The sequence below is a fragment of the Rattus norvegicus genome, chromosome 6 (genome assembly GCF_036323735.1).
Source record: "Rattus norvegicus strain BN/NHsdMcwi chromosome 6, GRCr8, whole genome shotgun sequence".
NCBI classification, from domain to species: Eukaryota; Metazoa; Chordata; class Mammalia; order Rodentia; family Muridae; genus Rattus; species Rattus norvegicus.
In genome coordinates, this window is record NC_086024.1 from 12,014,598 (window position 1) to 12,040,925 (window position 26,328).

The window sequence follows — 26,328 nt, forward strand, 5'->3', positions numbered from 1 at the left end:
GCGCAACCTTGTCCCTCGTCTGAAATGCACTGCGCAAAGCAGACACAGCACATGAAGGACTCCCATAACTTTGCCAATTTTCCACTTTCCTTTAAGGGTAAACAATTCGAAATCTCGGGACAAAGATGATTTAGTCGTTTCCAGGCCATAGAAGGCATCGTTTCAGGCAAGCAAAAGATGGAGGAGCGGCTGAGCCCTTCTAACTGCCTCACACACTCCGCCTCTCCAAGATTACCAGCCGGGTTCTCATGCTTTAAAAGGACCGTGGGATTCCCTCCCCCTGCTCTCCACGTGCTCTCCCTGCTCTCCACGTGCTCATGGTTGGCCTCTGTTTCTCTATTTCTCGACTCTCGCTCTCTGCCTTTCTCTGTCCCTATTGCCCTCTTAACTCCCTTCCCCATGCCCTGAATAAACTCTATTAACTCTATTCTATACTTTAAAAAAAAAAAAAGAAAAGAAAAGAAAAAAAGAAAGACAGTGTGAGAGGCCGGGGGTTGACTTCCTTGGTAGAGTCCCTGCCTAGCATGCTCTAGGTCCTGTCTGCATCTCCAGCACTACATAAACGGAGCATGAAGCCCAGCCCTCACCAAGGGCTGGAGGATGAAACACTCAAGATGACCACAGCTACTTGATGTGTATAAAGCCAGGCTGGACTACATGAGACCCTGTCTCAAAACAAAACAAAACAAAAACAAAAACAAAACCAACAAGAACAACAAATGGCGGGAGGCGGCATGGAACACGGAATTCAACACTCAGTTTCTTTGATATGAGCTAAGAAAGAACAGGAACTTGGACTCAGGGCTATTTGATTTGAATCTTTGAACTTTGGGAAGTAGGAAGAGGATGGGATTTGGGTTCACGTAGCTTAAACCAGCCTCAAACCCTTATGTATCAAACACTGGCCTTGAACTCTTGAACCCGGCGTCCGGATTACTGGGATTGCAGGCCTGTGCTACCTTCCAGCTCTTATTTAAATCTTCAAATCATTGTGATCAGATTTTCATGCTCTAAAGTTAGCATTTTAGCACAGGTCATGAGGCTGACGCCGACTTTTCCAGAAATGACCAGCAGTCATTTCTGCACGACATGGCCCAGGCCTTGGAGTTCAACACGCTCACACTTCCCCCAGACCCTCCTCCACTTCCTGGAGCTCAGATAAAGCACAGAGGAGGGTGTGTTACAGTTAAACCAGTCAGGGCTCCATGTACACTAAGCTTGGACAGTTTCATACCAGCTGCATTCCGAAATCCACAAGCCCTGAGTATCACCCTCTGATATATGCACCCACCAGGACATAATACCAGGAAAAGATAAAGTCGATCTAATTCAGCCAACATCAGGATCGCAAGCCGCAACACTTGCAGTGAACTAAGGCAGTGGAGTGTCTTTATTTACTTGGAATAATTTGTCTACCTTAAATATGCAGCTCGAAGGATTTTCAGTTCTGTACACGCCCCTCCCTAATCCAAATCACATGGCAGATATACATGGCCCCCTTGGCTGTCACCACTGGTCTCACTTGTTTCCGCAATTCTCATGAGTGAAAGCATACAATATGGTGAGTAACATTCATGGTTCCTTTATTTTTAGCTAATGTTATAACCACACACACACACACACACACACACACACACACACACACACACATACACACTTTAATTTAAAAAAGAGAAACTTTAAGACAATGCCCCCTTCATAGTAACGTCTCCATTTCCCAATCACAGTGCACCTCCACTAGACCAGAGTATTCTTTGAAATTCTCCTTTCCGACCATATATGGGAAGTCACTGGAATCTATACTATGGATCTCCCTCCTTCCTTCCCTGCCTCCCTCCCCTCCCTCTCTGCCTCCCTCCATCTTTTCCTCCCCTCCTCCCTCCTCCCTCCCTTCTTTCCTCCTTCCCTCTTTTCTCTCTCATCTTGCCTTCCCCCTCCCTCCTTTCTTCCTACCTTATTGCTTCCTCTCTCTTCTTTCCAGCCATCTTCTTCCTGCCCCATCTTGGGCAGATCTTTTAACAAAAAATCGCCACAGGTGTCTTGAACCCCAAAGCCAGGGTGGCTGTCTTCCAGTTCCATTGTAGCCCTGGGAACCAAGAAAAAGCGTGCATGCAATGAACGGCAGGGAAACTGCAATAAAAGCCACCATTACACAGAAGCTCCATAACGCTAAGAGCTTTGTCTCTTACCGGGTAACCGAGGCTTGCCTTGAACCCTGCCTTAGCTTGGATTCCATTGCTGTGAAGAGACATGCCCAAAGCAACTCTGATAAATGACAACATTTAATTGGCGCTGGCTTGCAGTTTCAGAGGTTCAGTCCATTATCATCATGGTGGGAATCATGGCAGCATCCAGGCAGGCATGGCGCTGGAGGAGCTGAGAGTTCTACATCTTGGTATGAGGGCAGTCAGAAGGAGATTGTCTCTTCTGCAGGCATTCAGGAGGCTCTCTTCTACCTTGAGCATGGGAGGCCTCAAAGTCCACCTGTGCAGTGACACACTTCCTCCAACAAGGCCACAACTCCTAATAGTGCCACTCCCTATAGCCAAGCATTTAAACCACCACATTCTACTCCCAGGCCTCCATAGGCTTGTTCAAACACATGAGTCTATGGGGGCTGAGTGTAGGGGTGGGGTGGGATATCTAGTCTAACTTCAAAAGTCTCCACATAGAGTCTCAACAATGTGTGCCCCCATAAAATCAAAGAGCAGATCACATATTTCCAACATATCACAGCACAGGACATACATCACCATTCCAACATATCACAGCACAGGATACACATCACCATTCCAACATATCACGGCACAGGATATGCATCACCATTCCAAAATGTCATAGTGAGGAAATATTGAATGTAAGCAAGACCAAAAATCAGCCAGGCAAACTCCAAACTCTGCTTCTCCGTGTCTGATGTCCAACTCCTTTCAGCCTTGATGACTGCAACGCAATCCTTTGTCCTGGACTGGTTCCACTCCCTGTCAGCAGCTCTCCTTGGCAGGTATCCCACAGCTCTGGCATCTCTAATATCTTGGGGTCTCCAAAGCAACTTCACAATGTCTGGGAGCCACATATGATCTGACACTTCCAAAGGGCGGTGTCCCTTCCCCAGCTCTGCCCTCTGTAACACTCTAGGCTCTGGCTGGCTCCACTCCACTGCTGCTGCTGTTCTTGGTGGTCATCCCATGGTAATGTCATCTCCAACACCCTGGAGCCTTCTGCCTCAATTAGGTTCAGTAATGGCCTCTCACAGGCTCTCTTCATGGTGCCAGGCCTCAACTCCTTTGCATGACCCCTTCAGTCCTGTGCCGTCAACTGCAACTGAGGCTGCACCTTCACCAATGGCCTTTCCTGACCTCTCACAGTGCCAAGCCTCCGCTGCTCTCCATGACCCCTTCTACTATTGACTCCAAGCCAGAGCCACATGACTGAAGCCACCAAATTCTGTTACTTGCTGAGGCTGGAGCATGCCCCACTTGTCTATTACATCATCACCAACTTTGCATTTTCCAACTCCCTCGACACCTAAGCTTTTCTTTACCTGGAACTTATTCTGTACCAGACTGGCCTTGAACTCAGAGACCTATCTACTTGCCTCTGTTCCCTGGATTAAAGGTGTGTACCACAATGCCTGGACCTAAGATTTTGTGGCCACTATGCCTCAAAATTCAGATCAAAAGCTTGTGTCATCCCATGTCAAGATCCAGATCAAAAGCCTGTGTCTTCCGGCCTCAAGATCTGGATCACAGGTGTGCCCTCCATTCCAGCACTGTAGTTCATTCCAGATTAAAAGCCCGAATGAAAACAGTAGCCAGGTAATAGTACATCATACAACTCTCTCTTGTTCAACTGCAAACACCAAACAGTCAGTTTAGCTGGGTAGAATCTTCCCCCGAGGTCATCACTCCCAGAATTCTACTGGATATCCTTGAACACCAGATTTAGCTTCATTCCACTTCCCGGTGTCCCTTTCTTTACTCTTGAACCAGACATTTTCTATGTTTCCTTTCTAAGCTTGCTACTCTTGATCTAAACGCTCTTCAAAAGAGTGAACCACAGGACAGAGTGTATGCTAGGCTTCCTCCCCCCCATTTTAATTTTGGAGAAAAAAAGATGTTTTTGTGTGTATGTGGCTGAGTGCATCCATGCAGGAGCTCTGGAAATGAGAAGAGGGTGTCGGGTCCCCTGGCTGAGCCCCGTTGTGAGGATCCTGGAGGCTGAACCTGAGTCCTCTCCATGGGGATAATGGTGCTGAACCACAGAGCTGCCTCTCCAGCCCCTCTTGTTAATCATCACTATTAGGAATTATTATCCTCCTCTTTGTCACTATCCCTGGGGACACTTGTGTGCCACAGTGCACATGCGGAGGTCAGAGGACTGTCTTGCTTGGGGAACTCTTCATTCTCACCAAGCTCTCACCTGAGGAGTGGAAATCTCTTGTCATTCCCACCATGATGGGAACTCTGCTGCATTAACTGGCCGTTTTCTTCTCTGCCTCTCATGAAGTCACTAGGTTAACCAGGCCAGCATCCACACTCTTGCTGCTGAACAGAGCCTTGCCCATGGTGTGATTACTGTCTGCTGGATGAATAAATGAATGGGGAGGCACTCACACTCTGTCTGGATGGAGACTGTTTAGAAACAGGGCAGGGGAGGTGACCAGAATGAAGAATAAAAAGGGGGCTGGGGAGATGGCTCCGTGGGTAGAAATGCTTGCTGTACAAGCGTAAAGGGATGAACTCTCACTCCAGAACCTATGTAAGAAGTCCTCTGTGACCTACAGCCCAGAATTGAAGGAGGTGGACACAGCAGGGTTGCTGGAACTTGCTGCCACCAGCCTGGCTCCTGGTTCAGTGTGGGGGATAGGGGGAGGATAAGGTGGAGGGTGACAGAACAGGACACTCAAACTCTGCCCCGGCCACTAGGTCCATCCACCCACATACACACACTTGTGCATACACCACACGCAAATACACACCGTCAGCTAAAACAAGCAGGGAGCGGATATTGAGGAGATCACATTTTAAACAGAATTTTAGTTTTAAATTTGTCAGTGAGGGGATCTTTTGATTAACTCACTCCCCATCCTCATGCTGACTGGGGAAAGCCAGGCACCTTTGTCCACTGCTTCTGGTGCAGGCTGAACCGAGCTTGCTTACGGGCTCAGTATACATCAGCTCCATTCAGCCTTCCATCACAGTACAAGTATTTAAGCAGATGACAAGGTTTTTTTTTTTTTTTTTTTTTGGAGCTGGGGACTGAACCCAGGGCCTTGCGCTTCCTAGGCAAGTGCTCTACCACTGAGCTAAATCCCCAACCCCAGATGACAAGATTTTATTATACTCAGACCACTGCTGATCGATCAGGGCCGCAGAACACGCTTGGGATCCAAAACTGTGACCCTGAAAGGAAATTGCACAGCATTTTTATAAAATGAGACCAGAAAGCAAGGGGGAGCAGGAGGGCAGTAGCATTGCCAATCATATTGTGACACAGGGGTTGAGCAAAGAGTAAAGGTTGGTGGCTGGGCCTCATCCAGGCCACCTGGTTTCAGGGTCCTTGACTTATGAAGTCAGACCTAAAACTCAGAATAATGAGGGAACAACTGGGTGGGCAAGCCACACATAGTCACGACAGGTGACACATCTGTGACTTATGACATTAATTCAGATAATGAGCAGTGTGTGTGTGGTGTGTGGTGTGTGGTGTGTGTGTGTGTGTGTGTGTGTGTGTGTGTGTGTGTGTAATCCAGAAGACAACTTTACAGTTCACTCCTGCCGTTATGCCGTTATGTGGGTTCCAGAGATAAAAATTACACTACCCTACCATACTTGCATAATAAGCATCTTTGCCCACTAAGCCATTCTCTTCCTGCTCCTTTTACATGCAATTATACCAGCATTCAATCAGAAAAGGGCACTATGACATCCAACAAAGGGTTTGTTTGTTTGTTTGCTCTTGTGACAGGGTCTCGGGTGTCCCAGACTGGCTTCAGTCTTGCTGTGTGGTTGGAGACAACCTTTACCTTCTGGTCTTCCTGCCTGTGCCTCCCAGATGCTGGGATTACAGATTCAAACCACCACATGGGTGGGGTTTACGGGACCTGGTGAAGATGCCTCCTGTTTATGTGTCTGGTTTGTATAGAAGGTTCCTCAAACCAGTAGGGTCAGCAGTCAGGAGGGAAATGTGGTCCATAGCGGGATAAGAGGCCACAAAAGGATTCCACGGGGGTCTCTTCCTGCTTCTGTGACCTGCAGAACCAACTTAGCACTGGGCTTCCCTGTGTCTGGAACTCAGGCCTAGCACCAAGGATGCTAGAGGAGGCTACAGAGTGGCACCTGCTTACCCCAGACCCCCAGAGGGGAGTCCCAGGGGGAGCTCCAGAGCCCACAACAGCGCCCACAAGCTGTCATGGCTGCACAGTGCCAGTCAGAGCTCCATTCTGCTGACTCATGAACCCTTCCAGATGGTGCCTTTGAATTTCTCACAACAAAGGAGAAGGATTTCCTACACTGAAAGAAGCCAAGCACAGGGCACTGTGGTACTATAACCCCAACACTCAGAAGATAAGGGGATGGTTTGAGTTCAAGACGGTCCTGGTCTACGTAGTGAGTTCCGGGCAGCCATGGTACCAAGCAAGATCTTATCCAAAAAGAAAGAAGACTGAGTCCAAAGCAGTGGCAAATACTCAAGGAAAGCTTCCAGAAGGAGAGTCACCCAAAATGCTGAGGGTGAGCTTAAAGGCCTCGACTTTGGAAAGTCCTTCCCAGAGTTACTTCTTGTTACTAAGAAGAATACAGCGTGGGAAGATTGCCAGTGGGTAAAGCACTTGTCACCCAAGTGAGGCCCGACTCTGAGTCCAGCACACAGCACACACACAGCCATAGGCTGCAGAGTGTCTACGACCCCAGAAGCAGAACCATCCTGAAGCTAAGAGGCCGGGTAGTCGAGCATACACAGAAACAACAAGGGGGCCTGACTCACACAAAAAAGCAGGAGATGAGGCCTGACACAGGACTGTTCTCTGACCCCCACACGTTACTGTGTACCTGGGTACCCACATTCACACACACACACACACACACACACACACACACCATATACATACACACACACACCGCATACACACATCATACACACACACACACTATACACACACATACACCATACACATACACACACCATACACACACACACCATACACACACACACCATACACACACACCACACACACATACCATACACACACACACCATATGCATACACACCATACATACACACACACCATATACATACACAAGCACTATACACACACATTATACACACAAACATAAAAACTAATGAAAAGGACAACATTCATTCAGATATTTAATATTCTGTTTCCCTATGGAAGGAGCAAATTGGGCTTTATTATTTTGTAGTTATTTCTTGTATTAGTATTTTATCCTTTTTTCTCTCTGGTTCTCAAGTTTACAGACACTTCACTCCGTTGTGTTCTTGCTGTCATTATTTTTTGAGACAAGGTGCTATGGAGCTGTGCCATGGAGCATGGGCTAACCTTGAACTTTAATGTAGGCTGGCCTCAAACATGAGGTAATCCTCCTGCCTCTGCATCCTAAGTCCTAAAGTTACAAGACTGTGCTGTCATACCAGCCTTCAGGCCTTTCATGAAAACTAAGCCAGCCCAAGTCCTCTGGCACTGCAGGGCCCAATGGCATCGAACTTCCCACATCACTGAATCTGTCTGTCTGACCCTGGCTTCTGGGTTTTCAATGCTTGCACAAAGCACAGAGGCTTCCGGTCTCTGCCGGTAGTCCTAGCATGTCTGCCTGGTTGATTTCTTTAATTCCGTTGACACATTGGAATATAAAAGGGAGTGTGCTAATGTGTCTGCATGTCCAGCTCAGCTGTGCTAAGAGCACCCACACAGCTGTTTGACCAGTGTCCAGAACTCTTCACGTCTTGTAAAGCCAAGGACCCACACTCACCCTGGAGAACGTGCCAGGCCCTTCTCCTCGGAGCCCAAGCAACACGATGTATTTTCTATTTCTGTGAACTCGCTTACTCGGATGTTTCACCAGAGAGAATTCAACACTGTCCCTTCCCTTTTTGGTGTGCTTCACTTAGCATAATTTCCACAACATTCATCTATGTGAGTAGTGTATATCAGAATTTTCTTCCTTTTAAAATCCATTTATACAAATATAACTTTCTATTTATACATTCGTAACCACAACCATATACTTGCTCTGTCCACTGTAGCCTTGGATTCAGGCTACTCTAATTATTTGGTTACTGTATAATCACTGTCTTAGTTACTGCTGTTAATGTGACAAAATACCCTTCTCAAAACAACAACAAACCAACCAACAAAACGAAAAACAACCAAAACAAAAGCAAAAACAACAACAATAACAAAAAAGGAACAACGCAACTCAAAAAAAAAAAAAAGAAAGAAAAAAGAAAAAAGAAAGGGTTATTCTGATTCAGTTCTAGCAGACAGACCCACATAACAAGGGAACCATGGCAACACAAGCTTGAGGCAGGTCACATGCAGGACTAAGGGGAAATGTGGTGTCACTGCTCAGAGAGCCTGCTGTCCTCCCAGGAAATGGCTCTGCCTTAGGTGAGTCTTTCCACCTCCACAGGCTTACCCGGCCGCTAACCTAGCCTAAGTAAACCTTCACAGCCTTGCCTTCTCCTAGGTAATTCCTGGTTCTGGGGATCCAATGTAACCATCACGGTCACCAGTTTTTCTCAGAAAAGTGCTCCCAAGAAGAGGTTTTATTGTCCTGTTGTATTTCCCAAGTCTCCTGGAACAATACAGAACATAAGTAGAAACCCAATTAGACCTTCTCAACCTTCCTAATGTTCTTTGTATGGTAGTACCCCCAACCATAAAATTATTTTTGTTGCTATTTCATAACTGTAATGTTGTTACCATTATGAATCACAATGTACATAATCTGTTTTCTGATGGCCTCAGGTGACCCCTGTAAAAGGGTAGTTCAATACCCATCCCCTTTACCCCCTTAACGGGGTCACGACCCACACTTTGAGAGCTGCCGAGATAGAAAGTTTTTTATGATCTGTTTCTGCTTCATCTATATGACTTTTGTTGGCATTCCTTCTAGACTCTGCCCCACAGTTACCTGGCATCAGTCAGCTGTGCCTGACTCCCTATAAAAGGGGCTGCTTGCCCCCTCCTCACTCTCTTGCTCTCTTGCTCCCTTACTCTCTTCCCCCTCTCTACCAATTCCCCTCCCCCCTCTCTATGTGCTCATGGCTGGCCTTTACTTACTCTCTCTCTCTCTCTCCCCTCTCTCTGCCTTTCTCTGTCTCTACTCCCTCCCCTCCCCTCCCCATGCCCTAAATAAGCTCTATTCTATACTGTACCATTGCGTGGCTGGTCCCTATGGGGGAAGGGATGCCTCAGCATGGGCCTGCAGAGAAACCCCCTTCCCCCACATCATACTGCACCTCCGCAAAATATATCCCTGGCCTCTTGTCCTTTTTATAAAACACAGCATTGCTGCCGAGTGACTCAGATTTAAAAACTCAAAGGTTCACATCCCCTGCTGTCACATAGAGAGCCATCGCACCATCCATCTAAACGTCAGAGACCTGGTAAGCTCCCCCACCCACACTGGTCAGCATAAACGTCGCCTCGGAGCCACCCACCCCCTGTGCTGCCCTTGAGGACAGAGACATTCGATCTTTATGAACGGACCCACGGACCCTCGGACCCTCATTTTAGGATCTCCAACCCTTGAATGACCCCCTCCCTTGCTCAGAACTGGTTTTCTCTTGGTGCTTCAGAAAAAAACCTAAGCTTAGTTTGTTTCCCCCAGTGGATCCAGGTCCCACACAGCCACTGGCTTCTGCGTGTCAACCCACAAGTCTAGAACTGGCTGACTGTTTGTTTGTTTGTATTAATCTTGTTCTCCACAACATCCACACCCAAAGGGAAGGTCTTTGCTGACGCGTCCTTACTTACTGGGATGGCGCCAGGTATAATTCACAGCACCCAGCCAGCAATATCTCTACGGGGCCACTTAACCGGCAGGCAGTATAAAACAACTCTCTTGTTAGTGATCATAGCCTTTCCTCTGCCCCTCGACTACTCTGCCATTGCCTCGGGTGGGGGGGGGGGGAAGCAGCCATCACCCCCACCCCGTCACCCCCTCATCTCCCCCCTCTGTCTTCCCCCCATCCTCCATCCCCCCTCCCCCTCCTGTCCACTGCCCTCTGTCTAGACTCTGCTCTGCTGAGACTCTGCTTTCCCACTCTTAGGCCCTGCCTGGGATGGCTGTGGCACTAGCTCTCTCCCTGAGGCGCTTGCTTGCGCCAGCTTTCGATGGCGCTACTACCCCCTTGGGTTCTGTTGCCTTGATCCTGCAGAGATCTGCTCAGCCCTGTGCCACTACTGATGCCTGAGCCGCTCCATGGCTAAGACCAGGAACTGAGCCTCTGTGTCTGTTCCCTCAGCCTGGAGCCACTCTGTGGCGCGGTCCTGAACTGGCCCTGAAGCTCACACCACTGCTATCAGCTCTCTAGTTTCTTTCCATTCTGATCCACATCAGCTCTGAGTCAAGTGTACAGTAGACAAAACGTGGCCATTTGTCTCTTTGTGTGTTTTTCTCTGCTGACACATAGCTGCAAGGCCGAGATGTCTAAACAGTACGAAGGTTAAAGATATATATGTGTAGCCTTTTTGCTACTGGCTAAAGGTAACCGTGTATGTTTAAGTTTATGACAGAGACTCCCAAATCCTGACAGCTTACCCCCCTAGGTCTCCGAGAAGATATGGGCACAGAGACAAGACTGCCTGGATTGTGGTATGATAACCACTGAGGAACACTGCTCCATTGCTTTGGCTGCAGCCAGGGTTTTGCCTACACTGTGGACAAACTGGATACCCTGAGAGTCAAATATCTCATATTGCCTAAGTCAAAGTGGGTCATTTCTCATTTCACACACACCTACTCCACAGGAAAAAGCTTCTTGTCTTCTGGACCTGATGCCCAGACTGACCCTGCCCAAGTTGCCACGGAGACCACAGGGTCCTGGGAACATTTAGGTAGTGGACCATGGACCAACCTCTGTCGTTTTTAATTAATACATGATTGCTAGATTATAATTTATTCTTCCCAGATTTCTGACTACAAGACCTTCCTTGCCCCAAGATAATCTTATTTGCTCACTAATAAATGTGTTAACTAGCTAAGACTACCAGATTTCTTACAGACTTCACAATAAACACGTTCAATATGAGCTTTCTCAGATATAACTTCTGTTACTTCCTAAACTCAGTTTCCAGTGACTAAAGGCTTCATATTTCCTCTTCTTGCTATGCCACTGTCCTAACACTAATCAGTATAGTTCTTATAAATTAGCCTAACCCTAACAAAACATTCCGCTGTCCGATCCAACTGTATGATCACAAGTTCGAATATTAAGTTTCCTTTGATTGCCCTTTAAGATAAACTTAAAGTGTTTCTCATGCTGAGTCCACATTACAAGCTATCATGCTCACACGTAAGCCTTAACTGTAGACTAAGGTGTTTCTCTTGCTCAAACTGTGTGATTAACTACAACATTCACAAGGTCAATGCTTTGAGTTTCCTTCGTCTCTCAAATATAAACTTAAAATTCTTTCTCATTTCACTAAATTTATGTATATTTGGTCTCCTAGACAGAAGTAAAGGACCCTTCTTGATCCTTCTGCTTCACAAAGGTTTTTGTCTTCCCTAAGCTCATCTTACTGTTTATATTGTTAACAAACTTATCTCTTTTGTAAACGTATAAGCTACAGGAAACCCACTCAGATCTTTCTCTTGTGGACCAAATGGACTCCATCCAGATAAGTACACCTACATGTTTCAGAGGGTGGGATTCCTCTCCTGTACCCTGGGATTGAGACTCCCCTCACCCTCAACCATCAACACCTCGAGGTTTCAAATGTACTTTCAAATGTCCACTCGAGAAAAAAATTTTTTTTCTCCCAAACGTGTGTGTGTGTGTGTGTGTGTGTGTGTGTGTGTGTGTGTGTGTGTTTTTCAGGCATTTGCTACATACAGGACAGCTCCAGAGGAACAACCCATAGATGCTCCAATCTACTCTCACAGACACAGATGCTTCTACTACTGGACCTGCTCCTTCTGATCTATCCACAGATGGCGCCACAGGCCCCGGACAGCAAGGAAACATCCAATCTTCCTGGACCAACATCCCCATAACCCATTGTCTTAGGTTTCCCAGAGATATGTCACCTCAACATCAGCAGGAAATAGCTGAAGATCGCGATGACCCTATTCCTGCTCCACCATCCCCTCTCTCCAATTTTTCCTCTTTTTATTAAACAAGCCCACAGGTTGAGAGCTGCTGGGTTGGGAGCTTTGTATATGTTCCTGCTTCATCGATATGACTCAGGCCACGGGAGATTCATCATGATTCCTCAGACACAGCCTGACTTCTACATATGAATAGTTTCAATGAACCACTTCCCTTGCCTGATACATTCCTTTCAGTGATTCCTACATGAATTCTTCTAGTGAGGCGAGAAGCAAACTCTGGGCTGGAGACAGGCTGAGGGGAAGTTAGGCTCTTCCTCAGTTGCACGCTGGGTCAAGCTGCTCTGCAGCAAAGAGCCCTAGGCTGAGAGTGGGGACGCCAGGCAGTGTCTCTGGTTCTAAATTTTACTTCTCTAATGTTAAGATGGTCCTTATTTGATAAATGCTGTCGCCACCAGTGAGGCTGTTTGGAGGAACCAGTGAGAGAGAAAGGAAGAGAAATATACAATGTTCGTCAAAGTGTTCAGACTGTGCTGGGACCCAGCATCCTAACTGCCAATCGTAGCAGGAAGGAGCCCATGTTCATCCGTTCTATGAACATCATCAAATACTGTAGAACACACACACCAAGTCAATCCAGAGGCTCTGCGTGCACACAGAGAAAACATGGCGGAGGCACGCCCCACCCAGACTCGCCTCAGAGACGTGGACGCCCTGTGGGTCTTAGTGCGCTCGGCTGCCATGTTCCACACCTTCCAGCCTCACCAGCAGCCACTGGTCTTTTTCTCTAACTCAAATTTCCGAAACTCAAAGGGAAAGCATCCTCATCGTGCCTGGAATTCGGCCACTGATCTCTGGCTAGGCAGGGACAGTGCCCAGATTGCTCCCAAGGGGACCCTGGCGTATCCGGAAGGAAGAATCTATGTGAGCTGTATGCTGCCAAACCGAAGGGGCGAAGAAGCTCTCTCCTTTCAGGGGACATTTGGGCCATTTCACTCATTTGTTTCACAGTAAATATGCATAATTTTAGTAAGAAAGGAGCTAACTGGTTTGTTTTTTAAGTTAAAATAAAATACGTCTTAGTATAGAGAGACAGACACTCCGCCCTCGGGAGCGGCTGCTGTGTAGTGGACCTGAGTTTCATTCCCAGCGCCTACCTTAGGGGGCCCACAGCAAGCTCTGTGGGATCCGAAGCCACAGGCGTCCGCCAGCACTTCACTCCTGCACACACCCATTCACAGACCCAGATGACACAATCGCATGACTTTAAACAAAACCAAATCTTTTATTTAAAACAAAAATACATGTGATTGGGAGACAGAAGCTGGTAATAGAACACCTGCCTGCTATAACAAAGCTTCCATGTCCATCGTCATTACCGGATGAATGAATGGATTTAAGATACAAACATCTTGAGTTCCCCCCTCCCCCCTCCTTTTTTCAAGACGTGGTTTCTTGTGTATCCCAGGTTGTCCTGGAACTTGCTCTGTAGACCAGGCCGGAGTGCTGGGATTAAAGGGCACGTGTGTCCACCACCCAGTTTGGCAAACTTGATTCTTCTTTTTTTTTCTTTTCTTCCCCCCCCCCCCCCCACCCGGAGCTGAGGACCGAACCCAGGCAAACTTGATTCTTAAGGTATGCTTGGAGGGAAGAACGCGCTGAGACAGGAAGTGCTACTGGTTTTTATTCTAACTCTGGTCGTGGCTCTGTCTTTTCTGCATTGGCTGGGGATGGAGAGAACCTTATTTAATTGGCTAGTCTGAAGACAACTGATGCATGAGAAATGAAGGAGAGAGGCAAGTCCTCCTGCTGGAAGGAGGGCCACTGCTCCAGGCCATCAAATTCCTAAAATAGAGCAGAGGGCCTTTGTGTAAACAAAGGTTTTAATAGGTAGAGAGGATTAAGTCATTTGCATAAAAGTCTTACAGGGTGGGGGAGATTTAAAAAAACAAAAAAATCTTGCTTGTCCTCAGCTCAGGTTTTAGGTGTTTGACAGAAAAGGCTCCTGATTACTATTCTTACAATGACTCTGTCAGGGCAGCAGAGAAGTAGCTGATACGGGGATACATTGTTATTTTTTTTCTTCCTACAGCTGCTCAGTGGAATATGGAAAACTCGAACCTGCCCTGAACACCAATAAGATGAATTGCTTACTCCTTGGGTTCTGGTGCTTTCTTCGTACAATATTCGTCCCTCAGATGCTTAAAGAACACAGTGCGTTCTTCAAACACACAATGTGATCTCATGATGGCTCATGTTAACCCCATTGGTCGAGAATAAGCCATTGCCACCCCCTGACCTTACTTCCTGCCACATACCTTCAGCCTACACGTGATCACCACATCCGTTGCAGTTGAGTCAAACAGACTTGTGGGAGTTTGTTATGGCCCATACAGCAGCCTCCAGCATCTCAGGAAGTGTCTGTCCTCGGGCAAGGGGCTTACAGGGTAGGTGCGTTTCTGTTTCGTGGATCTCTTAGGCTTAACTTTGGCTCTCACAGCCACTGGTATGGCTGCTTTCCCCATGCTGATTCACGGGCTCCACCCTGCTCTGAGGTTACCCTGGCTGACACCTATGTGAGCCATCTTCAAAATACTTGGCCCACTCTCATCACTCTCATTTTACACCCTTCTGGTAGGAATTTCCAGGAATTGTGTTATAGGTGTAGATTTTGAAGTAGCTTCCAGAGCATTTTTTTTTTTATATTGTCTCCTAACATCCCAACAACTCTGACAGAAGAAATTTTGTAGCAAAACAAAACAAAAACAAAGATTCTTGGAAGCTTCAATCAAAGTCTGTGGTGAAAACAAACAAAAACTAGAAAGCAAACTAGTTTTTCAATAGGGGGCAGGGCAGTGGGGAGGAGGAGGGGCAGGCAGACATTTGTGTCAGGTCTGCAGGTGCCTGTCTGTGAGATTGAAGAGATACAGAGTGGAGTGACCCCCTACCTCTCCACCCTGCCACCTCCCCACCCACCCACCCACTCATTACAAACTAAAGGTCTCTCTGTTTCGTTGGGTTCAGAAGACTAAAGAGAACAGTTAACATGCCGGGACTGGGGAACCCCCGGTGCCTGGGCTCAGGCTGCAGAGAAGTGGGTGTTGCCCTGCTCCGATTCTGACACAGTTCACCCAGCACAAAGATTGGCTGGGAGTATTGGAGAAATCTGACTGGAATCAAGGGGCCTGCTGCCTGCTGCAGGGGGAACCTTCTGGGATTGCCTAAAGCAAGGAGAACGCTGCCCATCCTCCTGCTGCCTGGAGTCTCCCTCTAGTGCCCCGATTGGCAGAGCTTTTCAGGGCTCTGTAGCAGAGGCCCAGCTGCAGCAGCTGACAACGGTTAGGGCTGAGAGTCGATAGCTTAATCATTAGCTCGTCAAGCACTCGTGCAGCCACACATTAATATGGTCTGTCTTGGCTGGGATGTCTCTGTGCTTAGAAAGTTTCCTGGTATAAAACACAAACGATAGACATTTGTTGATATCAGGAGATGGGAAAGGGGCGCGCTACACTAGCGGTTCTCCAGTCTGTATTCAAAGGCAAGAAGAATACAAAATAAGCTTGGTTGTCCTGCCAGAATTTAAGCTCATTTCTGGCTCTATTTATACTTCTCCCAGTTGCCTCTTGGCAGGGCTGTAGCAGGAGGCATACCTATAGCCTAGGGCTTCGGAGAAATGCAGGTCCAGTGTAAAATCCCACCCCCACTAAGAGTTGAGAGCCTTGGGCAAACTACTCGGTATCAAAGGCTTGTTTCCCTCGTCTACAAAATGCAGGTGCTGATGCTCTGGGCCTTAAATAAGGCAGTCCTATGGGACCACCCCTGAGTAGCCTGCCCGTGTTTCCTAGTGCAGACCATGGTTCCAGCTGGAGGGCCATGGATTCGCCCGTGGCTGGCAGGCCAAAGGTTAAAGCACCTTGGCAGGCTAGGCACGGCGTCAGCAGGCAGGCTCTGCAGCCAAGGACGGTCCTAAGAATTGCACTGGAGTTTCCTAACAGCCCTATTTGAAATTTCCTAATAGTGGAGTTTCAAAGCCAACTACTTCCCGCCTAGCACAAACGAGGGTGTGGTTTGTTCTCACATTCACACAAAAGAAAACAAGGAGCGCAACACCCCCCACCCCCAACCTCGGCCCCGCGGCTCGCCCAGCTCCGGATATTTTCCCAGGCACCGGGTGCGAGCTACGGGTACGCCCTACGGCTGCTACACTTCCCAGAGCCAGGGTGCAGTCGCTCCAAGGTCGGGTTCTAAGGGGTTCCAAGGACCGGGCCCCCAGTGAGCTGACCGGATTGCCTTGCTGGGCTGGGTCGGACCTGCAGTTGCAGCCGGAACCTAGCCCAAAGCATGTGGCTGGACTCAAAATCGTCCTCTCAGGGGCTGGAATCCTGGGAATGTCGCTGCGGGAAAGCTTCTGGCTGGCCTTCGGGTGGCAGGAGGGTCAAACCTTTTTCGGGTGATTTCTCACAAAATTCTCAAGGGCTGCAGCCCTGCGAAGTGGAAGCCCAAGGAATGAGAAGGGAAATTCTCGCTCCTTCTCGAGGCCGCCTTTGTTACGTCCAGTCCCAATGTGCTGCTGGCGAAGCAGACAAATGCCTGTTCTCCTTCCGAAGACCCCTTTGTGTCTGTGGAAGTTCCTTCTTTGGTTGCGAACCATCTATGACACCCGAGCGAGTCTTTTCAGCTGGATTGTCGCCACCTCGTGGCAGGATCCGGTGGTCACATTGGTCCTTCGTCCTCTAAGTCCTTTACTCTCTTCAGTCCGAAGCCTACATTTCTTTCTTTCTCCAACCAGCTCTGGACTAGAACTTTATAACCATGTTCTTTGGGCTTAGGGATATCTCTGTCCCCTCCTCTCTGTTACGCCGCTGGCCTTCTTAAAGAGAAAGGAAGCAAGTGCTAGTTGGACAGCAGGAGTCACCAGATGGGCAAGCCTGTGGGGGGGAGTCGAGGTAAGGCGTCAATCCCCCACCAATTTCCCATGAGACAAACTAATGATTAAGAAGGCAGACGCACTCTGTCTTGTTTCTACTGGTTAGTAATGCTATTATACTTGATGAGTATTATTAAAGGATCCCTGTCATTAAAGACTCCCTGTTATTATTGTTATTATTATTAGCATTTATAATGTATCCCTTATTTTCAAAGCACGCTGACTATTATCTCCCTGGACTTTCCAAACACAACAGAGCAGCAGGCAGGTGACATCTTCATAAAATAGGGAAACTGAGGCACTGTAATTAGTGGATTTCTTGGATTAATGAGTCAACAGTAGTTATTTCTCCCCGGTTGATTATTACCTTCCTCTGAACTCACGGGTTCCAGTAAATGGCAATCTTGACTTGGGAAACTAGTTTCTCACATTCACTTTTACGACCCACTTGTAATCGCATTAGAAACCCAGTCAGGGAAGTTTTCAAACTTATGAGTCATTACTTCAAACTCATTACTGGGCACCTGGGCCCTGTTAATTGTATTTTATTGTACAAGTCAAATTATTTCTATTATTGTAACTTAGTATTTATAATGTATTTTGTTAACATGTATATAAGGAATTCCAGTTGGTAAAAAGTAGGAGGTCGTAGCATCAGTAAGACGGATAGATTTTGATCTAGAGGACACACAGCTTGCCAGATAATTACTCCAATTGTTTGTTACCACAGACAGTAAGAAAAAAAATAACTATATTGTATATACTTAGATATTTGGTTGTTTCTAGACAGAGTTTCTGTGTGTGGCCCCTGGCTGTCCTGAAACTCATTCTGTAGACCAGGCTAGCCTCGAGCTCAGAGATCTGCCTGCCTCTATTTTCTGAGTGGTGGGAGGTATGTGCCACCACCGCCTAACTTCAATTACATTATTTTAATACTAAAGCCTATCAACCTCTCAGAGACAAGAGACTTCCCAAGATTTGTTTCTACTTCTAAAAGGTCTTCGTCTTAACCGGGAGTCACTCTGACCTGGTACTTCATAGCTGAATCCTTTCTTTTTTTTTTTTTTTTTTTTTTCCGGAGCTGGGGACCGAACCCAGGGCCTTGCGCTTCCTAGGCAAGCGCCCTACCACTGAGCTAAATCCCCAACCCCAGCTGAATCCTTTCTTAACTCCGTTTTCACTCCCAAGGCAGTGACAACATATGGTCATTTCCAATGTTGTATCAATATACAAAGATCTATACCAGTGTTCTTTCTTCCCAGAAAGCAGCTGTGCTGTGCACTCCATCTCCTTCCTTCTGGAAGACAAAGAACCCAGCACTCTGGAAGTATCCACTGCACAGCTTTGGACTGTCAGGTTCGGAGAGTTGGGAAGTTTGTCTGTCCATCCTGCTGCTTGGATGCACTTGATGTCAGCCACAGGGCAGTCTCTCATACAACCTTCCTGAGTTTTTCTTTTTACCCATCTCTCACCTCAAAGCAAATTCCTAAAGGCACAATTTCAAAGAAGTTGCTCATTGGTTTAGGGGACTTGGGTCAATCTTCCCAACCCTCCCTCATGCCCATTCATTCATTCATTCATTCATTCATTCATTCGGAACGCACATGCTGTGCATCAATCTGCTGTGTATTAATAATAGTTCCTTTCTGCAGTGGTGAGGCAAGCAAGAGCAGAGCTTCATAGTTAATTCTCGTTATTCTTGCTCTGTAGTGAGGAAACCGAAGTTCCCAGAAGATGCTTATCATGGTACAGGTAGATGGGAATCTGTGAATGTGTGTGTAAGGCTGCAACTCCCAGCTACTCAGAAATTTGAAGGCTCTGTCACCTTCCTGTACTTTTCACGTGGAAATGTAAGACTTGAGGGTGTGGCAGGTAAATGCGAACTGAGGGGTTAGTGTTGAAGATTTGGTTGGATTACTAAATTTACTCTTTACAAAGCATTGTATAGATATACTCTTACGTTGATAGAGAACTTTATAACTGATACAAAATTGAAGTTATAATTTCTTACATTGGCACAGATTTGCATATTGATACAGGTTTAAGGTTTTCATTAATATAAATCTTTGTATATTGATGCATTTGATACTAGCGTTGCTACTCTTAGATAGGCATTGTGCTTATGCAACTCATTTAAGAACACAGGGCTTTGACCCAACCCTTCTAACAGCTGCAATTACAAACTGTTTAGGATGATTAAGTAAAACACGTTAAGGGCCAGACAGTAAATTCATGGTTATGTTCGATCCTGATTTAATTATAATAAAGTGTTTTCAATATTATTCAAGTAGAAATAGCTAGAAGTAGTCAAGGTTCAACAGCTCAGATATACTTTATATGTAGTCCTCAGAAACATCAGAAGTCTGCAGAATATGGCATTCGTAATAATTTCATTATTATTAGAATTTTGACTAAGAGACGTGTCAGCTCCTGATTACGCTTTCTCCATGGTTCGAAGAGATACTGAGCATCACAATCTTCATATGGAGTTGCTCCAGTTGTGGCAAGGTAGCCACTGGGCAAGAGTTGCACTGATTCATCTACAGACAAAAAACTGTCCAGGAAAGGACACAAGATAAGGATAATCGACAGCTTAGCTCTGCCAAGACAGAGTAAGGTGATCCTTCATAATAATTCCTGCTTCACTTAAGGTCTGTCAGATGGCTAAGGGCCAGAAGTCTGAAGACAGATGCTCGAAATATGGGGGACTGTCCGGGTCGTCAGCTGTCTCTGCAAATTGGCTAAGTTTTGGAAGCCATGTTTCTGTGTGTTCTCTATATTCAGGCAATATTTACTACATTCTCAGACCTCGGATGGGGTTAGAGAATAGTTAGAGTCTGTAATCAAACTCAAGCTGTTTAACATTGAGGGAGATGATGTAGATTTGAGAAGATGGATTTTGGATGGTAATACAAGTTAAAATCAAAACATAATTCAGGTATAAAATTGTAAACTCTTTAAGTTAGGATAGATGTTAGAGTAATGTACCTAAATTGACAAAATTGATAGACTGGACGTTATTAATGTATATCATACCTTATAGCTTATGTAACTGTTATTACATTGTTCAATGTATATCTGAGAGAAAAGGCCTTTTTAATGTATGAAAGGTTGTAAATTTGGTTTACTGCTTATATTATGTTAATTGGGTTTCCAAATTACATGGGAATTTTCACATCTGCATGTAAGATGCCATGGGTCCCTACTCCCAGTTGGCTCTATTTGGTAAATAAAGATGCCCACTGCTAATGGTTGGGCATGGAGACATGTGGTGGTTTGCCCTGGAGTTATCTGTATTTTGATGCTAATTCCACTCCCCCAAGGACAGCTGCCTAGTCACATACTCAGGTCTCAGATGACTTCACCAGAATCTTCTCCCCATTGAATTTGTAAAATGCAGGTGAGGCAGGTACAGGATAGAAGGAGGCCTGTCATTGGAGGAGAAGGAAGGATGGGCAGGAGAAAAGTTTGAAGGAGGAGGAGGAGACTGGAACGGAAAGGAAGAAGAGAAAGAAGGGAGAGGGAGAGAAGCCATGGCAGGTGACCTTAAGATTCCGCTCTGTAGGGGTTGGGGATTTAGCTCAGTGGTAGAGCGCTTGCCTAGCAAGCACAAGGCCCTGGGTTTTGTCCCCAGCTCCAAAAAAAAGAGAGAAAAAAAATTCCGCTCTGTGTATTTACAGGTTGTTATTAATGTTCTTAAGGGATGGATGGTACTGGTGGGCAATTATATCTTACCAATAGGGTCAGAGGTTATTGTGTTGTGTGTTCTTTTATGTTTTGGTTTGAGTATAGGAAAGTGTGCAGTGGCTGGTCTGGGCCGCCATGGAGTTGGGATGTGCTTCTGCCAAGATATCTAGCAGATACCTTGGGGCACCGCAGTGCTGAACCTAGCAGGGTAAAAGACAACTATACATTTTTTATTTTTTATATTTTTACAACAACAGATGGCGAACCAACCTGTGGGCAAGAATCCACCAGCAATCCTAAGACTTGAGAGAAAGTTTTATTTTCTAAGAGGAGGCCAGCGCCATGTTAAGTCATGTGATATCTCAAGGGCAGGAATTCAAACAAAGAAACAGGGAAGTAGCCTGGGCTGGCAGGCCATAGGTCCCCTACTGTGTGATTAGTAATGGCAGATCAGAGAGTTAGAGATTAAAAGCTGCTTTTTAAAGAAAGTTGTTTAGAAAGTCTTTCAGGATACTCATATTCCTTCTAACGGAAATTTTGGGTTGGAATCCTAGTTAGACAAGCTACTTCTTAATGACAGGTATTAGTAAAAGGTGATTAAGTTTGTTCATAGAAAGAAGAAAGTAAAGAGATTACCTAAATCAGGTGGGGATTTTCACTCACGGTTCAGAACTTAGATAGGGAAAAATTAGTCATTAACTCCAAGTAGAGAGTTGTGATAAATGTCTGTAACACCAGGAAAAGTGAATGCAGACATATATTATAGAAGTTATTACGGTTAAATAAAAATCTGTGACTCCATGTAGAGAGCTTAACAGATGGGTATATTTTGGACGAAAGTCCTGATTTTAAGTTGCTTATTGATATTGGAATTGATAGAAGGTATTTACAAATTATTAGGGTTAAAGAAAAATCTGTGGCTCCGGGTAGAGAGCTTAATAGATGGATATATTCTGGGCTAGAGTCCTGGTTTGATACATTGCTTATTGGTATTAGAATTGGTAGAAGGTGTTTAAGTTTGTTTTAAGGAGAGTACAGAGATTACCCGAATCACGTGGCGATTTTCATCCACGGTTCAGACCTTAGATAGGAAAAAATTAGTCACTGGCTCTAAGTAGAGTATTGTGATATTTACAAGTTATTAAGGTTAAGTAAAAATCTGTGGCTCCAGGTAGAGAGCTTAACAGATGGATATATTTTGGGCTAAAGTCCTGATTTGATATGTGGCTTATTGATATTGGAATTGATAGAAAGTATTTGGTTTGTTTTATGAATTACCCCACTAAAGGCCACATGGCTCGTTGATGCCGGCTAGCAAGGGTTTGTGGTTTCTTTTGATATTTCCCACAATGGGAAGCTCGGATTCTCTTAACATGGGCCCCACGGGAATTTTGGGTTCATTTCCTGATATCATAGAGTACAAAAGCCTATTGGGCTCATTGTTTAGCTTCCTTCCTTTTTTAAAAATTGTTTAATCTTCATAATGGGTGTGACTTTGAGTTTTATAGTTATATTACTACTCTGGAAGAGAGTGCAAGATACGAGCTTTTCTGGTTACAGACTAAGGAACACAGTATTTTGGGAGAAAGATTTTTGTCTTTGTGTTTTTAAAAAGTAACCTCACAGAGTCATAATGATCAGATTTGATAGAGGTAGACCGCCTGAAAAATTAGATTCAGGAGAATCAAACAAAAGGATACCTCGATTCTAAACTTTTGTCTTGAGAGTTGTATTTTACAGAGTGTGCCTACTTGGATTCCTGGTCTCAAGGACTTTCATCTGGGTTTAGTCAGGACACATTGGCTACAGCATTTGCTTCATTCTTCCTACTCCCTACCCCAAAGGATCTCTCAATGCCCATGTACAGCTTGAAGAAGTTATGGAGGAGTCATCGCCCCAATTCCCTGGACTTTGGGGGGGCTAAAAGTGGCCTATTCTAAAGTTGTTTTTATGAGGAATTTAAAATTGGTTGTAATTTTAACAGGGAGGAATCAGCTAGATTGAGTTATACAGTCATAATCTCATTTGGTAACTAAGTGAAAATCATATATTTGCTTTGGTATAGAATTTATTTGAAAAAGTTTAAAAGTACAAGGTTGAGAGCCAGTCCTTCTATTGATGTCATTACAAACTTCTGAGTTGATTACACATGTGATTTAAGGGCCAAATAGCAAATTCATGACTCTGAGTTTGTTAGAGTACTTTCAAGATAATATTTAAGATATAAAGACAATAGTCTAGATTGCCTTATATAGATAGATGGTTTTCAAAAATGTCAGAAATCCACAAAATTTGAGATTTAAAGTTATTTATCTTTTGTTGAGACACATCTGTCCTAACAGTTCCCCTTTGGTGGATTTAACGAAGAATGTGAACATCTCTACCTCCAGGTAAGGCAATACTTTGTGGCTAGGCAGCCACTGGACAAAACTGCCTGTTTCATCTGCAGACTAATACTGTCCAGAAAAGGACAAATTATGCAGAATAGTTGACTGATAAACCCTACCAAGTCAGGGTGAACAGCCCTTAAAAATCTGCATTTCAAGAGTCTGTCAATTGATTTGGGGCCAGAAAGCTGAAGACTTGTGCTCACATGTTGCTAACAGAGGACTGTACTAGTAGAGATTTGTCTCTACAACCTCTCAGTTCTGGAAGCCATGTTAGGCTTCCTATGTTTATAGATATTTGGTCATTCAAAGATTTCTGACATGGTTGAAGACTTTTGTAAACACCCCAAGCTGTTTAGCATTGAGAAGGATAATAAATTTGAAAGATGGCATATGATCTCAAACCAGGATATAAGTCAGGTATAGAATTATAGTCTTTTAGGATAGGTGACAAGGTGCTTTTGGTAATGGACAAAATTGATGGACTGGGTGTTGAGTGTATCATATGTTTTATAAATTCTAGAATGGTAATAATTGTACTCAATTTGTAGATAAGTGAAAAGGCCTTTTAACTGGTCAAAAAGGGGGAAATGTTGTGGTTTGCCCTGGAGTTATCTGTATTTTGATGCTAATTTCACTGCACCAAGGACAGCTGCCTAGTCTCCTACTCAGGTGACTTCACCAGAACCTTCTCCCCATTGAATTTATAAAGTACAGGTGAGGCCTGTCATTGGAGGAGAAGGAAGGATGGGCGGGAGAGAGGTTTGAGGAAAGAGTAGGAGACTGGAACGGAAAGGAGGAAGAGAGGAGGGATAGGGGGAGAAGCCATGGCAGGTGACGTTAAGATTCCGCTCTGTGTATTTACAGGTTGTTATTAATGTTCTTAAGGGATGGATGGTACTGGGCTTTGTATGTTTAGGTGGACAATTATATCTTATGACCAATCAATTGGGTCAAAGATTATTGTGTTGTGTGTTCTTTCATGTGTAGACTTAAGTATAATGGAGTGTGGGGCGGCTGGTCTGGACTGCCACGGAATTGGAATGTGTGCTTCTGGCAAGATATCCAGCAGATATCTTGGGGCATTGCAGTGCTGGACCTAGTGGGGGATAAAAGACAACCATACTTTTTTTATTTTTTATATTTTACAACAACAGAGACATAGACCTTAGATTTCCCAGGCAAGGGAACCATGGGAAGAACAGGGGTTTTAGAATCAACATGTCACGGAAACAGAAAGATCAGGCCTGAGGGCTGGAGAAGCAAGAGTGTACAGCCATGTAAGACTAGGGGAAGAGCGGCCTCAGGGGCCCCTCCCCTTACTGGGTCGGGGCAGCAAAGTTAGACTAAAGACTTTTAGTTTAGTAAGTAATAATTCAGGAGTATCAGAGGGAGGCATTAGCAATGTGGAAGTTTCGTAGTGGTCCAGCTGTTGAACTGCTTAGGGCATATTAAAAATAAGGCTACAAGTGTGTCTTTTATTCAAGAACCCACATCATTGGGGTGGTATCGAGAAGCACATGTGCACCCTCCTGGGAGTTAAGCATGTATTAACTTTACTACCATTACAGGTCAGTTGTAACGCAGAGAACAAACCACCCAGGAATAGGAAAAGGGTTTATGTGCACACCCAGCATGGACTGGGGTTGTAGATTCACACCACCAAGGGTCTCCCACAGGGTTCCCTGCTCAGGTGAACTGGGAGCCTTTGAGCTTCATTGGTCTTAGAGTGATCAGATGAGATGGAAAGAGTGACAGATAAGCAAAAAGCTCAGGGTTCCCCCAAGCTCTTTTAAACTCCTTCAGCTTTGCAGTCAATGGGGATGACAAGGGAAAGGCAGCGTTTATTGAATGCCAGGAGAGCCCCCAAGTCATAGGTAGTCTGTTACAGGCACATGATGTCCAGCAGCACCACAAACGTGTGTGTGTGTGTGTGTGTGTGTGTGTGTGTGTAGGCTGGCCTTAAGATCCTTCTCCCAATCCCACAGCACTGGCGTTTACAGCTGTGAGTTACTATGCCCAGATCACAAAAGACACTTTGGATTGAAGTTTCTGAAACCAAGGCAGAGGAGTACTTGACTTTAATCCAGCACTTGGGGGCAGAGGCAGGTGGGTTTCTGTGACTTCAAGACCAGCCTGATCTACATAGAAAGTTTCCAGGACAGCCAGGGCTACATAGAGCAGCCCTGTCTCTAAAACCAAACAAGCCACATCCCTGGCTAGATGATCCTGGGTACTGCTCACCGGCTTGCTCCTTGTAGCTAGCTCAGCCTGCTTTCTCACATAGAACTCAGAACCACCAACTCAGGGGTGGCGCCTCCAGCAGTGGGCTGGACCATCCCAATAAATCATTCATCAAGAAAATGTCCCACGGATGTGCCCACATGCTGGTTTCATGGAGGTAATTTTTCAGTTGATATTTCCCAAGTGACCCTAGTTTTTGCAACTTGACAAAAACTAACCAACACAGGCAGTTAAGTATTTCTAAGTGCTGAGCCATTTCCAGCACTTTTTTTAAAAAAACATAATTGAAAACAAAACTCTGTGGCTGATTGGGGTATCCAAAACTCTCAGCCTCACACTGGTGACTGCACCGGGGCTGTGGTTCGGGAAAACCTTGAGACCCATCAATAGCAAGTCTGTCTCCCCGTTACGGTACAAGTTCAGCCTTTGCTTTCCTCCTCAGTCCTACTAAGGGCTGGGTCCTTGGGGTGAGAGTGGGAGTCCGTGGCTCTCCAAGGAGCCATGGTGCTTTCATCCTCCCTTTTCCTTTGAAGCCAAAGGGAGGGTGCTCCAATCAGGGCACGTGACCCTCTGGGAAGCAGGAAGCCAGGTAGGCCTCCGGTCCACATCCTTGTTCCCCAAAGTTCAGTTAGTAATATTGCTGTGTCAGCAATATCCAGGAGCTTGTTAGATGTGCAAGTTCTCAGTACCCCCACCCCCACCCCGCCCAGGACCTGAGTCAGAGTAGGCATTTCAGCCAGATTCCCTAGAGATTCGGCGGCAGGTCCAAGTCTGAGTAACACTGCAGCAG